Source organism: Podarcis tiliguerta (genome assembly GCF_965153285.1).
Source record: "Podarcis tiliguerta genome assembly, chromosome: 5".
In the NCBI taxonomy this organism is placed as follows: Eukaryota; Metazoa; Chordata; class Lepidosauria; order Squamata; family Lacertidae; genus Podarcis; species Podarcis tiliguerta.
In genome coordinates, this window is record NC_139538.1 from 83,269,114 (window position 1) to 83,285,047 (window position 15,934).

The 15,934-nt window shown below is 44.4% G+C and overlaps 1 long non-coding RNA gene across 2 annotated transcripts in view; it reads left to right on the plus strand.

The window, feature by feature from the left end:
• LOC310677580 overlaps positions 1–12,530 on the plus strand; it is a 16,188-nt gene extending 3,658 nt beyond the window's left edge. Inside the window, exons 2-4 of one of the 2 annotated variants that reach the window (XR_014511298.1) lie at positions 2,223–2,294; positions 10,089–10,198; positions 11,950–12,530. This is a non-coding gene — a long non-coding RNA (uncharacterized lncRNA). Of the gene's footprint in view, positions 1–2,222; positions 2,295–4,575; positions 4,694–10,088; positions 10,199–11,949 lie in introns of those variants that run through there. The other variant, XR_014511299.1, reaches the window with a different exon arrangement.
• Positions 12,531–15,934: the final 3,404 nt, after the last annotated feature.

A 15,934-nucleotide genomic window follows, 5' to 3' on the forward strand; every position in this document is an offset into this window, starting at 1 on the left:
CCCACAATGGGGTGAGCTCCCGTTAATCTGTTCCAGCTCCTGCCAACCTAGCAGTTCGAAAGCACGCCCAAAAGTGCAAGTAGATAAATAGGTACCGCTCCGGCAGGAAGGTAAATGGCGTTTCCATGCTCTGCTCTGGTTTCACCAGAAGCAGCTTAGTCATGCTGGCCACATGACCCGGAAAAACTGTCTGTGGACAAACGCCGGCTCCCTCGGCCTGTAAAGCGCGGGGAGCGCCGCAACCCCAGAGTCGTCTGCGACTGGACTTAACTGCCAGGGGTCCTTTACCTTTAACTTTTTATCCACACCTTTCTTCAAAAGCATTGGCTATTTTTCTTCGGTAGTCCATGACATCCTGTTGTGAACAGGGATTGTCAACTCTGACAAATGTGAGATCAGAAATGAGAAAGGCTTCTTTGGGTTGGTGAGGAGATGAGTTTGTCTCAAATCAAATAAATGAGATTACCCAGCAAAAGCAAGCTCACACCTTTCATTGAATTTGTATGCATACTAAAGTACATGTGTAAGAGGCTCATTTATAATTATATTTTGGGAATGATTCACGTCATTATGCAGCTGAATTGTTTTATACTTTCTGGATATCCATTATTATATTATAATTTCTATGTTATAAATCAAGCACGGCTTGTTTCTTTCTGATTTCCAATGTATTTCTTATCAATTAAAAAAAAATGTGCGGCATGAGCAAATTTTTATTCTGGTAAAAAAGTTTGTGAACCACTGAGCTTTTTTTGTTGTTCGCATCCATTTATCTCATGGGAAAATGGAGTCTGCCTCCAGGGGTGAAGTCAAACCACTGTGTTAGCAGCACCAAAGTGACCTCCTGTGGCACAATCCTGGACAATCATGTATGGATTTTCTGGGCTGCCCAGATGCCAAGCACCCTCTCTTGGCCTCGCTGATGTGGTCCAAAGGAAACCAGAACAGTGTTTGTCACCAGTTTGGCTGCAGGAGTTGCTGGAAGGAGGCATACAAGACACCATCCAAAGGTGGACAAACTATCCCAGAACAATGTGTCCTCCACGAGAGGTAATACCCCTCCCCTAACATCCCATTGGGGACATGGGTGGCGCTGTGGGTTAAACCACAGAGCCTAGGACTTGCCGATCAGTAGGTCGGCGGTTCGAATCCCCGCGACGAGGTGAGCTCCCGTTGTTCAGTCCCTGCTCCTGCCAACCTAGCAGTTCGAAAGCACGTCAAAGTGCAAGTAGATAAATAGGTACTGCTCCAGCAGGAAGGTAAACAGCATTTCTGTGCGCTGCTCTGGTTTGCCAGAAGCAGCTTAGTCATGCTGGCCACATGACCCAGAAGCTGTACGCTGGCTCCCTCGGCCAGTAAAGCGAGATGAGCACTGCAACCCCAGAGTCGGTCACGACTGGGTCTAATGGTCAGGGGTCCCTTTACCTTTACCTTTAACACCCCATTGAACTAAGGTTACAAAATTATTTGGGCCACCTCCAAGGGTGCATGAGCTGCTATTCTTCAGATAATCGCGGGATTTATTTGTTTTCTGAATAGTTGCACATTTATCCCTAGTGACGAACTGCCTAGTTGAGGCGTTTGGGAATTTCTGGTCCCCTCTCCAGCTCCCATCAGCTCCAGCCAGCATGGCCAACGGTCAGGGAGTTGTAGCACAACTCCATACCCTCCAACATTTCTCCAGTGAAAATGGAGACAACCTAAGGAAAAGCAGGGCATTCCGGGATCAAATAAGAAACTGGGATGGCTTCTGTAAATCTGGAACGTCCCTGGAAAACAGGGGCACTTGGAAGGTCTGGTATGGTGGAGTTAGGACTCCTGGACTAGGACCTGGGCAAAACCAGGGTTCAAATCTTCACTCAGCCACGAAGCTCCCTGGGGGACCTTGGACCATTTGCATCATCTCAGCCAAGCCTACTTCACAGGGTTGTTGTGAGGATACGATTGAGGGCAGGAGGGGAATGATGTACGCCGCTTCGAATTCCTTGGGAGAAAGGTGGGTTATCTGCTCAGCAAAGACTATGTCACCTAAGCCCCCCTACCAGGAAGAAAGTGGCTGTATTAGCATTGTACAGTGAGCTCACACTGAGATTGATGGCAATTGACTAATGCTTCCCCCGGAATGGGAGAACTCCCATTTCCTGTGGGAGTTTTCAGGCATACATTCTTTGTGCCTGCTGCAGTCTTATCTCACCCCAGACTCTCCTCTCCTCCAATTTCAGGTGTATCAAGCAGGAAGATGGGAGCTAAACAAAGAAACCCAGCAGCTGAAGGAAGTGGTTCTTGATGATTCAGTGACCTGTGCCTCCCCACACGAACTGCTTCCACTGCCTTCATAGTAATTCAGTACTCCAGGATGCAGAGAGAGAGAGTGAGGGAGCTGGATTAAATCAGAGGAACCTTAACCCTTTTTAATGATCCAAATAACAGCAGCCTCTTAAAGAATCTGGCATGGGAGGAAAGATGTGCTTGTGGATCGGAACGAATGGCACCTATCACTTTGTACATAAATTCTGTTACTTCAAGCTCTTTGCTCAGCTATTTATTTGGCAACGGATCTCTCCTTGGATCAAAGCCCTGCAAGCGTTACTTTCCGCAGCAGCTGAAAGATAAGCCCTGGTTTGTCCTAGAGACTTGGCAGGGAAGTTATGGTTTGAGTAAACTGAATGTTTCTGCTGTGTAACTAAACCTGAAAAATTGTCAGGCAGAACTTCCAACAGTGGCCTTTCCCATGTTTCACGTCCCAAATTAAGCATCTAGGTATATATAATTGCCTTGAATACATTGGTACCTCAGGTTAAGTACTTAATTCGTTCCGGAGGTCTGTTCGTCACCTGAAACTGTTCTTAACCTGAAGCACCACTTTAGCTAATGGGGCCTCCTGCTGCTGCTGCGCTGCCGCCGCACGATTTCTGTTCTCATCCTGAAGCAAAGTTCTTATCCCGAGGTACTATTTCTGGGTTAGCAGAGTCTGTAACCTGAAGCGTATGTAACCTGAAGCGTATGTAACCCCAGGTACCACTGTACCTTATTAAGAAAACAGCATTTCACTGAAAGCAATGGTAGACCGGCCCTTCAAGTGTCACTACAGGCCAGAGCTAATATTATTTAAAAATTAACATTTTCTCCTTTGGTGCCCACTGTGTAGTTTGTCTTCTAATCTGAGACAATCTTTTTTAAAGAAAGATCTGTGCTTGGAAGAGAGATCCGGGTTCATAAATGCAACACCCCAGTTTCTGAAGAAAGAGTCCGTAAACTAAATCACTGTCACATTTATTTTAATCTCCAAACCAAAGACAAGCAGCCACACCCTAGCCTAGGCCACCCCTAAAATACCGTATTTTTCGTTCTAGACCACAAGACGCACCTAGTTTTTGGAGGAGGAAAACAAGGGGGGGGGAATATTCTGAATCCCAGAAGCCAGAACAGCAAGAGGGATCTGGCTTCTGGGATAGCCGCTCGCAGCCTCTCCAGGGCAGGGGGATGAAGGCTCCCTCTGCCCGGAAGAGGCTGCATGCAGCTAGGGCAGAAGCTAGGACAGCAAGCGGGATCGCTGCCTGGCGATCCCTCTTGCTGTCCTGGCTTATGGGATAGCCACGCGCAGCCTCTTCCGGGCAACAGTAGGAAGGCTCCCCCAAGAGCCATGCTCCATTTAAAGAGCGTGCGGAGTGTGTGTACGGCTCTTGGGAGCTTTTCAAAGCCCCCAAGAGCCACACACACGCTCCACGTGGCTCTTTAAAGGGAGCGCTGAGCAGAGCCTCCCGCCTGCATTCACTCCGTAAGACACATACACATTTCCCCTTACTTTTTAGGAGGGAGAAAGTGTGTCTTATAGAGCGAAAAATACGGTATTTTAATAATAATAATAATAATAATAATAATAATAATAAATGATGATGTTACAGATTTGGGATAACAGAGTTTGTGGGTGCCAGGGCACCCATAACTGCTAGAGTTAGTGAATGTTAGAAATTAAGAAAGCTTTAGAATTTAGCTGGTTTTTTAAATTATTATTATGAAGGGAAGATGCCGTGCCAGTGAAAAATACAGGTAGAACCAGTTCTCCTGTTCAGGAAATAGCTGATAGCGAGGCCATTAAGAACACAAGGAGAACTCAGTGCCAGCCATTAAAGACCAATTGACCATACAAGATGCTGTCCCCCCCCCCTCCCCACAAGCTGTGTGTTACGCAACCTTTTGAAAATTAGAGGTGGGGGAAGAAGGGGGAAGACGCCATGAGCTACTGTGAAGATTATTTATCTTATCCAACACCAAACATTTCACTTTTTTTTTTTTTACAAAGCACATCGGGGTTTTGCAGACTATTTGCACCCCAATAAAGTTTTAACATGTTATATGGGGTTTGTTGATAATATACATTGGTTTTCTCTTATTCGTGATCTACATTTGCATTGAATACTGCAAGAAAACATTTCAATAACGAAACGATGATAAGGATGCCAAAAACTAGAAGCAGCAAAGAGTGAACCTTAATACCATAGCAAATAAGTTAGCTTAAATGCTTAACAAAAAAGCCTTTTTTCTTTCTTTTTTGGCTGCCATCTAAAACTGCATTGTGTCTGTGACTGGTTCCTCCCTCAGGGAGGGCATTCCACATCTTTGGTGCCACTGCCAAGATGTTCCTGCTCCTAATAGATGCCCGCTGCTCCTCATTTGGTAAACACACCTGGAGGTAAGGCCTCTGATGAAACAAATGTGAATCATTACGATTAATCTCAAGTGAAAATGACTTCGGAATTCCTGAATGCTGATCTCATGCCTCATCAGCAAAGGTCGCATCTGATTGTTTCTTTAAAACTGGGCACCATCCAGCCACATACAAGCTCTTTTAAATTCTGCTCATTTAAAACGGAGAAATTAAGCCCATACTTAACCTTTTTAAATCAACAAGACATCAAAACCATTTAAATCAGCGACTGATTTTGAGTTTGAGTTTGGCTGGACCAGGCCCTGTGTATTATCTCTGATTCCACAGATGGTTCTCTTGAAAGCAAACATGATTGGGAATTTGGATACAGCAATCTTTTATCACTAAATAAAAAAATTAAATAGTGATGTGTGGAAGTGAGAGCTGGACCATAAAGAAGGCTGATCACCAAAGAATTGATGCTTTTGAATTATGGTGCTGGAGGAGACTCTTGAGAGTCCCATGGACTGCAAGAAGAACAAACCTCTCCATTCTTAAAGAAATCAGCCCTGAGTGCTCACTGGAAGGACAGATCCTGAAGGTGAGGCTCCAATACTTTGGCCACCTCATGAGAAGAGATGTTGGGAAAGATGGAGGGCACAAGGAGAAGGGGATGACAGAGGATGAGATGGTTGGACAGTGTTCTCGAAGCTACCAGCATGAGTTTGACCAAACTGCGGGAGGCAGTAGAAGATAGGAGTGCCTGGCGTGCTCTGGTCCATGGGGTCACGAAGAGTCGGACACGACTAAACGACTAAACAACAACAACAACAACAAATTAAAAAAACCTCCAGTGTGGTGGAGACCTCTAAAATCTCTAAAACACCATGCTGCAGCTGACTCAGCAGTTCCTTCCAGTGCATTGCTCAGAAAGAGAAAACCTACATAGCAAATTCCAAAACACAGCGTTGGTAAACGCTGAACCTTTGCTTCAGCTGGAATTCCCAAAGGGAGCTGGCATAACTGAACGGCCTTATGTAATGTGCTGATGTTTCCCGATGAAGTTTCAGTTCACCTTATTCCTGTTTGTTAATAACCCCAGAATGCTGCTTCTGGCTCAGATGGAAAGAAGAAGTGGGGATGGGGGTAAAAACATACAATCCCATGACAAAGAAACCAGCAGTTATATGCAAACTGTGTGAGTCCGTGGTCAAGTCTACACTGGAAGGACTCATAACACTTAAGTAATTATGGAGACTGCAGGGAACTGTGGTTTAGTAAGGTTGCTGGGAACTAGTTCTTTACTATGGGTGACAAGAGTTGTTAGGAGACCCCTATTCCCCTCACAAAGTTACACTTCTGAGAGCAGTTTTAACAATAGACCCCTTTTCCCAGGGAACTGTGGGAATTGTAGCTCTCTGAGGGGAATACGGGGTCTCGTGGCAACTCCTGGCAACTCTTAGCATCCTTAGCAGCTAGAGTTCCCAGAATCCTGGGAATCCATGTGGCATGATTATGCTTTAAAGGCATTGTGCAGACGGTGCTATAAGGAATCCCTAGAAGCTGGAGACAGGGTCTGCTGCTGCAGTTTTGCTCCCTCGCTGCCGGGTGTATTGGCAGTACCATTCATTCATTTTAGACTCAGGACTTAATGGTCTTTCAGGCCCTTGTGCGACTTAAGATGGCAAAGGGCATCACTCCGAAATGGAACAAGCAAACCCTGCTTCATGTGGGGTGCTGGAGCTTTTGCTCATTCTGCTGAGAGGAGCCCTGGTCTTCTGCCACAAAGTCCTGCCACTGCTCAGTAATACCACATTGGCCATAGGATCAGGGCTCCTTCCTCTACTTTCCAACTGAAAAAGGGCATCTATCTCACACTCAGGGGTTGTTTTTTCAGCTGGCACGTGCCAGGACAGTGTTCCGGCATTTCTCAGCTGGGCGCCGGAGGTGGGGCAGGGGGAGACCTGACCAGCCTCAGCAAAGCCCCACAACGTCTCTGGCTCACGAGGACACCCTCTACGGGCTCTGGAGAGGGTCTCAGGACTGCAATAGCTCAAGGGTAGCCTCTTTCCATATGAATCTACCCAGACCCTGAGATCATCTTCTGAGGCCCTCCTCGAGGTGGCAACATGAGAACAGGCCTTCTCTGCAGTGGCTTCCCATCTGCTGAATGCTCTCTCTAGGGAAGTTTGCCTGGCGCCTTCATTCCACACCTTTAGGCACCAGGCAAAAAACGTCCCTTTGTAGCCAGGCCTTTGGTTGATCTAGATTCAGGTAGGTAGCCGTGTTGGTCTGATGAACGCAGTCAAAATATATTAAAAAATAAAAATAAAGAAGTGTCCAGTAGCACCTTAGAGACCAACTAAGTTTGTTCTTGGTATAAGCTTTCATGTGCTACTGGACAATTTTTTGGTTGATCTGTTTGGCATCCTATACGCTTTTAAAATGTGGCTCTTTTCTGTGCAGGGTGGTGTTATTGGGTTGTTGTTTTTATTCTGATTATATATGTCGTGATCTTTTCTGTGAACTGCCCTGAGATCTCCGGGTATAGGACGGTATATAAACTCAGTAAGTAAGTAAGTACCATATTTTTCCGTGTATAACATGGCCTCATGTATAAGATGCCCCCTATTTTGGGGGACTCCAAATTAAGAAAATATTGCCCAGAGTTGCTGAGCTTTTCTTGGGGGTGTCACCCTTTTTTTAGGAGGGATTGCCGAAAACCGCTCACCCGCCTGACCTATGCTGCCACTCACATGCACCACAAAAGCCGCCTATCGCCTGTCCCCTCGCCGGCAGAAGCTGCCAATCGCCCGCCCAATTGCCGCAGCGGCAGCCAATCAACACCAGCCCTTGCTGCAGCCACCAATAGCACTCCTAGTAGCCGCTGACAATCTCCGCCTCGCGGCACCAACCAATCCCACGTCCCCCCAATGAACTATCTGTGTATAAGACAACCCCCAATTTTTAACATAATATTTACCGTATTTTTCGCTCTATAGGACGCACCGGACCATAGGAGGGGGAGAACAGGGAAAAAAATTCTCCCCATCTCTGCTCAGCACCCCTTCAGCGAAGCGGCAGGAGAAATGGAGCCCCTTCCAGCTCTCCTCCCGCTTCGCTGAAGGGGCGCTGCGCAGAGAGGGGGAGAATTTTTGCAGCGCCTCTCCAGCAAAGCGAAGCCTGGAGAGCAAGAGGGATCGGTGTGCACCGCTGCGCTCTGGGGGCTTCAGGCGGCTTCAGCGAAAGCAACGCGAAGCCTCTGGAGCGCGGGGGAGTTCTCCCTCTGTGCTTCGGAGGCTTCGTGTTGCTATCGCTGAAGCCAAGGAGCCTGCATTCGCTCCATAAGATGCACACACATTTCCCCTTAATTTTTGAAGGGGAAAAAGTGCGTCATAGAGCGAAAAATACGGTAAATAAAAAAACCCCACATCTGTGTGGTAAGTAATGAGCCGGAATGAAATTCACGGCATGTAATGCCTTAAGAGAGAATATTATGAAAATGATATACAGGTGGTACATGACACCAGTCAAGCTAGCAAAAATCTATCACTTTCCCGACAATAAATGCTGGAAATGTAAAGAAATTGAAGGTACTTTTTTTTCACCTTTGGTGGACGTGCCCAAGGATTAAGACCTTCTGGGAAATGATTTATAATGAAACGAAAAAGGTGTTTAAATACACCTTCCAGAAGAAACCAGAGGCCTTTCTCCTGGGCATGGTCGGCCAATTGGTGTTAAAGAAGGATAGAACTTTCTTTATGTATGCCACAACAGCAGCAAGAACACTCATCAAGCAGTATTGGAAGACACAAGAACTACCCACTCTGGAAGAATGGCAGATGAAAGTGATGGACTATATGGAATTGGCAAAAATGACTGGCAGAATCAGAAACCAGGGAGAAGAGACGGTGGAAGAAGATTGGAAGAAATTTAAAGACTATTTACAGAAATATTATAAGATTAATGAATGTTAGAATGACATCGGATGGAGGTTAAAAGGTTATTAGCAACAAAGTGGTGAAGGAGTATGGAAAATTTGAAGGTTAAAAGGGATAAAATTAAAAGGTCTAACATATTAAGATATTAAGATAAGATTAAGATATATTAAGATATTAAGATTAAGTTAAGATAGAGGGAAGGGATTTGCTGATTAAATATTTGGACTGGAATACAGTGAGGGGAGGTGTGGGGAAGTCTGGGAAATAAGTAAACGCAAGGAATATTATGAAAATGGAATTGTTTTTATTTGTTTTTTCTGTATTGTTGTTTTTGTATTTTTGTATTTTTCTTTTGTTTTTTCCTTTTATGTAAAAACCTTAATAAAAAATATTATTAAAAAAAGTGCGTCTTATAGAGCGAAAAATACGGTAAATAAAAAACCCCCGCATCTTATACACAGAAAAGTGTGGTAAGTAATGAGCCGGAGGTGCAGCGGGGCTTTGCTGAGGCTCTTCGGGCCCCCAGCTAACAGCTGGCGCCCGGGAAAGCCTTGCCTCAGCTGAGCAAGCCCCCTCCCCCACGAGCCGGAGAAACGTGGGGGTGGGGCCCTCGTTAGGCTGCTCAGCTGAGGCACTGAAGCCTTGCATTGCTGCTACTCATGAGCTGACGGGGGGGGGGGCTCATTAACTACTCAGCCAGGTGCAGAAGCCTCTCCGCTCTCGGCCGAGCGAGTCCCCCATGCTGCTCCGGCTCACGCGTGAGACTGGCAGGTGCGGAGGGTGGGGCTCATTAAGCCGCTCAGCTGAGGCGAAGATGGCTCCTTTCGCCTCAGCCGAGCAACCTCAACGAGCCTCTGGCGGGTGAGGAGACCACCCCTCCCCCAGGGCTCTGGGGCGGGTCTTCTGAGGGAGGTGCGTTCCGGCACCTTCTTCTCTAGGAAAAAAAAGCCCTGCTCACATGCACTGATCTGCTAGGCAAATGGAGCAGCCCCGTTCAGGAAGCCATGAATGGTGACAGTGGTACCTCGGGTTTAGTACTTAATTCGTTCCGGAGGGCCGTACTTAACCTGAAACTGTTCTTAACCTGAAGCACCACTTTAGCTAATGGGGCCTGCTGCTGCCGCCGCTTCTCATCCTGAAGCAAAGTTCTTAACCTGAAGCACTATTTCTGGGTTAGCGGAGTCTGTAACCTGAAGCGTATGTAACCCGAGGTACCACTGTATTGAGAGACACCAGCATTCTTGGTCAAGGCTCTGGCTAGTTATGCACAAGCTGGCCAAATTTGAAACCCCTTTCTTTCTTTCTTTCTTTCTTTCTTTCTTTCTTTCTTTCTTTCTTTCTTTCTTATTTGTTTTTATTGAAAAATTATCATGGATAACAAAGGTACATATAATACCTCTGTTTTCAATTCATGGAGTCCTCTCTCTCTCTCTCTCTCTCTCTCTGTGTGTGTGTGTGTGTGTGTGGTTTTTTCCTCCCCACTACCACAAATTATGCAGTCGAGTTTCCCGCATTTGGGGAAATCGCAGGGGTCAGCACACCCGGAGTGCAATGGATGAGCCTCACCCTGGGAAAACCACCTTCATGATCAAGGTGTCTCCCCTGTCAGGTAAGTGTTCCTTTCTCTCTTTTTAAATATTTTTTAAATCAAGGTTTATAAACCTTAATATCTTTTCCTGATTTTTTTTTTAAACCAAACCAAGTTTTTTTATCTAGATACAATAAAAGCACAAAAGGAGGTGGGGGAATAGATAAAGAACAAGAAAGAAATTTTTAAAAAGAATATTAAAGAGGTTAAAAGAGAGAGGCAGAAAAATAAGATTCGGAAAGCAAAGAACTTCTGATTCTTCACCTGTCTGCTATATAAAAACAATATTCACTTTCTTCAATCCATAATATAACACCCAACAAAGCCACTTTCTATAAAAAAAAAAAACATTATCTTCAGTCCTCAAATCCAGATATCATTATTTCGTTTTCATCTTTGCACAAAAAAATCTGAGCGGTTTCCAATCTTTAACAAATTTTCCACAGGTCAGTTGCATTCGGTGTGAGATGCTACTGCCACAGGCATTGTGAGGTTGTGGGGAGAAAGAAGAGGGGATAATGATCTTTGCATAGCAGATGTGCTGAGTTTTTGTGTCAGCATTGCGTGGATAGGTTATTATTTGTTTGTTTTTGTTGGTAGTGCAAGAGGCTGGAGAGCCCAGGGCATGGTTGGTTGCATTCAGTTGACTGCAATGAGTTTTGTTCGGGCATCTGATAGAGTGGGGGTTGTTGGGTCAAATTAACAACAACAACAATCTTTATTACAGTCCAGAGACCCAACAAATTGTTACAAAGCAATACACAATTCATACAGCCTACCTCCAGGTTAAACAAGCATTTTGTTCAGAATATAGGGATCATTGGTTCTTGCAACCACCGATAAAAACTTTGCCACTGCTAATGTTCTAGCGTTTGTCCGGTCTTCCAATAGGAACCTGACATAGTGAGCCTCTGATTTTCCCGGGAAAGGTATCAACAAGGGTAGTATCAGTTCAGCCCTGGCTTGCTCATATTTTGCACAGTGCAACAAAATATGTTTTATGGAATTGATGTCTTGAGCCCACGAGCAAAGTCTGTCCTGGTAGGGAACTCCTCTCAACCTGCCATCCAACACTGCAGAAGGAAAGAAGTTTAGTCTGGCTTTGGTGAAAAGCCTTCGATAGTTTGGTACTGTCAGGTTTTTAATGTAAGATGTTAACTTAAAGACATGCCCATATTGTACTCCTACTGCCAGTGGACTGCAGACTGCGTGTGATTGAGATCGCAAGTCACTGTGTGCATTGTCCCATAATCTTTGCTTTAACATCTTTTGGGCACCTTCATAACCCAGGCAATACAGTTGGGGGGGGGGGTGACAGACCAATAGAGGTGGCTTTTTTTAGCCATGGTTTTCTGCCATTTGCTGACAAATTCCTCATTGGTCAAGCGTTGGTAGGGTCAAATTAACCATAGCATAGAATCATAGTGTTGGAAGGGACCTTGAGAATCATCTAGTGCAATGCAGGAATAGGCAGCTGTCCCATATGGGGATCAAACCTGCGACCTTGGTGTTCTTAGCACCATGCTCCAACTGAGCTATCCTGGGGCGGGGGTTATGTTGTTGTCTTATTCGGCTGTATATGTAACCAAGGGGAGCCACACCAGGGTGTTTACAACACATTTATGTGTGGATGTGCAGAGGGTTTGGGGCAGGTCCTTAAAAATCCAGCTGTGGAACATCTCTGGGGTGAACGGGAGTGGTCCAGAGCTGACAGTCTGAGGATGTCAGCACCTGACAGCGGAGAGAGCTCACCTGTCTCTCCACCCTCTCAGGTGCAATTGACTGAATGAACAGCAAGATACTTTCCTGCCCTGAGGCCTAGCAACCATTTTGCTGTTTGCTTTCGACTGGCCACTCCTGATGTGTTGGAATGCAAGGCTTAGCTCTAGCGGACACTGCGAACGCAACAAGTTGGGGGTGGCGTGTCACCCTGTTTGTAACCTGCAGCGGTTTGCTTCGATGCCCAACCATTCTAACAGCAGCACAAAAAAATCCAGCGCTAGAAGAGGAAGTGCTGAGATTATTCAAGCGGGTCTAGAAGCAAAAGGTCTCTGATCAAGAAGCCTGTTATGTAGTGAGTTGAATAGGATCCAAAATGCAGCAGTCTGATTGGTCCTAGAACAATAGGATCCAAAATGCAGCAGTCTGATTGGTCCTAGAACAATAGGATTCAGAATGCAGCAGTCTGATTGGTCCACAGGAGCCACCCAATCCAGCTCCAGGTGGAAGTGAATCCACAACCTGATTGGCCTACAGGAGAATTCCGGAATTAGCCAATCACGTGCAGCCCACTGTGTAAATAATGTATATAAAGCAGATACTTTAGGGGGACATTCATTCCTCCTCACCACTATGAGCTGAATAAAGAGCATGAAGTCCACTCTCGACTCTGAGTATATTTCAAAGCCCTTGTGGGGATGTTAGATAATTACGAGAGACATGCATTTTGTACTTGACCAGAGATGCTTCCCTTTATTCTTAGTACATACATTCAATTTATTCTTATTTCATGCCAGGAATCGCACTGTGGCATTGAGAACCAGTTCCGGGGTTGACTCGCTGACGTCACAACATTGCACAATGTGCTGAAGTGGCTCGTGGTGACGTCATGTGCGATGTTGCTGCTCAGGGATGTAGTGCGAAATGCTGACATCATGTGCGATGTTACCGCTCAAAATTGAGGGGTCCCAGCCCCCTACTTAATAACTTGGGGGCCCTAAAGTGCCTCCCTTCCCCACATTAGGCAGGGAAGATATGCTTTCCCTTACACCTAATACTGGGAAAACCTTATATCAGATAACCAGAGGGCAAATCCCTTGCTGAAAATGCCATCCCTTTTACCCAGCCTGCTTGAGCACATCCCACGATCACTGACTAACTGTTTTACTGTGCGTATAGCACCCTGGCCCCAACAGCATCCTTTCTCACTTTCTTTAGGTTTCCCCCCGTGCCGTCCTCCAGTTTGAGATTGGGGGGGGGGGGGAGAAATCCCCTTGTGGTCACAAAGGAAGGGTGGAGAGGATACGAACAGCTCAGTCAGGGAGGAAAAATTGAGGAAGGGCTTGGTCAGTGACTCAAAGAAAGGAAGAGGAGGAAGCAATAGCTGATATACAAAGAATTATTTTTATTTCCCTTTGGATGCTGTTGAGAGGGCTAGTCTCCCTGGAAGATAAGTCCACATGCACACTCTGCCCTGAGCTGGAGAGTGTCTATTCTCCCATGCAAATGCACTTGTGACTGTAACCCTAACCAACATTTGTATTTTATCCTTAATGAAACTTAATGAAACTATTAGTGCCACTCTTAGTTTTTTTTACCTGCTTCTAAAGATTTCTCTGGGATGCGGGTGGCACTGTGGTCTAAACCACAGAGCCTAGGGCTTGCCGATCAGAAGGTCGGCGGTTCGAATCCCTGCAACAGGGTGAGCTTCTGTTGTTCGGTCCCTGCTCCTGCCAACCTAGCCGTTCGATAGCACACCAAAAAGTGCAAGTAGATAAATAGGTACCTCTCTGGCAGGAAGGTAAACGGCGTTTCTGTGCACTGCTCTGGTTCACCAGAAGCGGCTTAGTCATGCTGGCCACATGACCCGGAAGCTGTACGCTGGCTCCCTCGGCCAGTAAAGTGAGATGAGCGCCGCAACCCCAGAGTTGTTTGCGACTGGACTTAATGGTAAGGGGTCCGTTTACCTTTACCTAAAGATTTCTACATCCAATCACTTGTTGGAGGCTAGATTTGCTTCTCCCTGCCCTGGTTGTTGTGGGTATTTCACATAACCTGAAGAACTGCTGTGAGGAAACAGCCTTTTCCAGTGCTCAAAATATAATTAGCCGTTGTAGGAATAAAAAACCTTTGTTCTGAGTGCTGTAGAGACTGTGGTTGCACAGAACAAATTTCATGGGTACCTGTTGACTGGTGCCTCTCCATCCACAGACAGAAAGGGACAAAAGGTTTCCTATCACGCCTCCATTCTGTATGCCACTTGGAGAGTGTTAATTGTCTGTTTCATTCTTGAATTTCTAAAGAGGTCGAGTGTTCCCTTGCTATAATTTTCTTCTTTTTTTTTTTAATTTTTTTTTTTTCCAGTGCGAAATCATAACAAAAATTACAAACATTGAATCCAAAAAAATACTATACAAACAAACAAAACGGAACATACAAAAAAAAAAAAAAAACAGAAAAAAGGGGAACAAAACAAAATCAAACGAAAACGAAAAAGCACACATTTACAGGAAAACAAAACATATCACTACATACATTTACACATAATGACTTCCTTCCTTTGTTCTAAAACCTCAGTAAATTTACTCTTACTGTATTGTTGTGTCTGGTTAAATTACTTTCATCTTTATACTTTTTTTTTTATATATATATATACACCATTTTTTTCCCTTTAACCCTGTAAAGCATCATTCATTACATACCAATATACTTACTCCAGAACAATGTTTTTTCATATACTCTTTTGCACAACCCCATTCTTTTAATAATTTCTGGTCCGATTGTCCCCTTATAAATGCTGTGAGTCTTGCCAGGTTTATGTATTCACAAAATTTAGTTTGCCAATCTTTCACTGATGGAATTTTCCTCCCTTTCCAGTTTTTTGCTATAAGCATCCTGGCAGCTGTTGTTGCATAAAGGAACACTTTCCTTTGATTTTCGGGAATATCGTTTGTAATTAAGCCTAAAAGGAATGCCTCTGGTTTTTTACTGAAAGATATTTTAAACATCTTTTTGAGTTCTTCGTAAATTTCGTTCCAGAATTGTTTAATAGGTCGGCATTCCCACCACATGTGAAACATTGTTCCTATTTCTTTTTTACATCTCCAACAGGTATTCGAATTTAATTTATAAATTTTAGCCAATTTTACCGGAGTTAAGTACCATTGGTACACCATTTTCATAAAGTTTTCTCTTATTACGTAACATGCCGTGAACTTAATATCATGTTTCCATAATTTCTCCCATTGTTCTAGCCGAATCACATATCCTATATCACATGCCCATTTGATCATAACTTCTTTTACTTCTTCATCCTTTAATTCCCATTCTAATAAGAAATTATACATTTTGGATATATTTTTTTTTGAGTTTTGTAATAATACTTTTTGTAATTTTGATTCATCTTTTTCAAATCCTATTGTTTTATCCTGATTGAATATTTGTGCAATTTGGTGATATTGAAACCATGTAGTACAATATTGGGTCACCTCTTCATATGGTATTAATTTTAGTTGGCCCTGTTCTTCCTTTAGGAGCTGCTGGTATGTCGCCATTTTTCCTATAGTATTTTTCTTTTTAACAGATGTTACTTCTAACGGTGAGACCCACCATGGGGTTTTCGGTTCTAACAACCTTCTATATCTCACCCAGACCTTGTATAATGCATTTCTAATTACGTGGTTTAGGAATTCTTTATGTACTGCCACTTTGTTATAAATTAAATAGGCATGCCAACCATATCTGTTGTTCCATCCCTCCAAATCCAAAATGTCACTGTTATCCAATTTGATCCAATCCTTGATCCAAGTAAAGCATGCCGCGTCATGATATAATCTCAGGTCTGGGAGTCCAAAACCTCCCCTCTCTTTTGTGTCGGTTAGTAATTTATATTTGATCCGTGGCTTTTTGCCTTGCCATATAAACTTTGTTAGGTCCGTTTTCCATTTTTTAAAACAATCATCTTTACCTATTATGGGAATCATTTGAAAAAGGAACAAGAGTTTTGGTAAAATATTCATTTTAATAGCCGAAATTCCC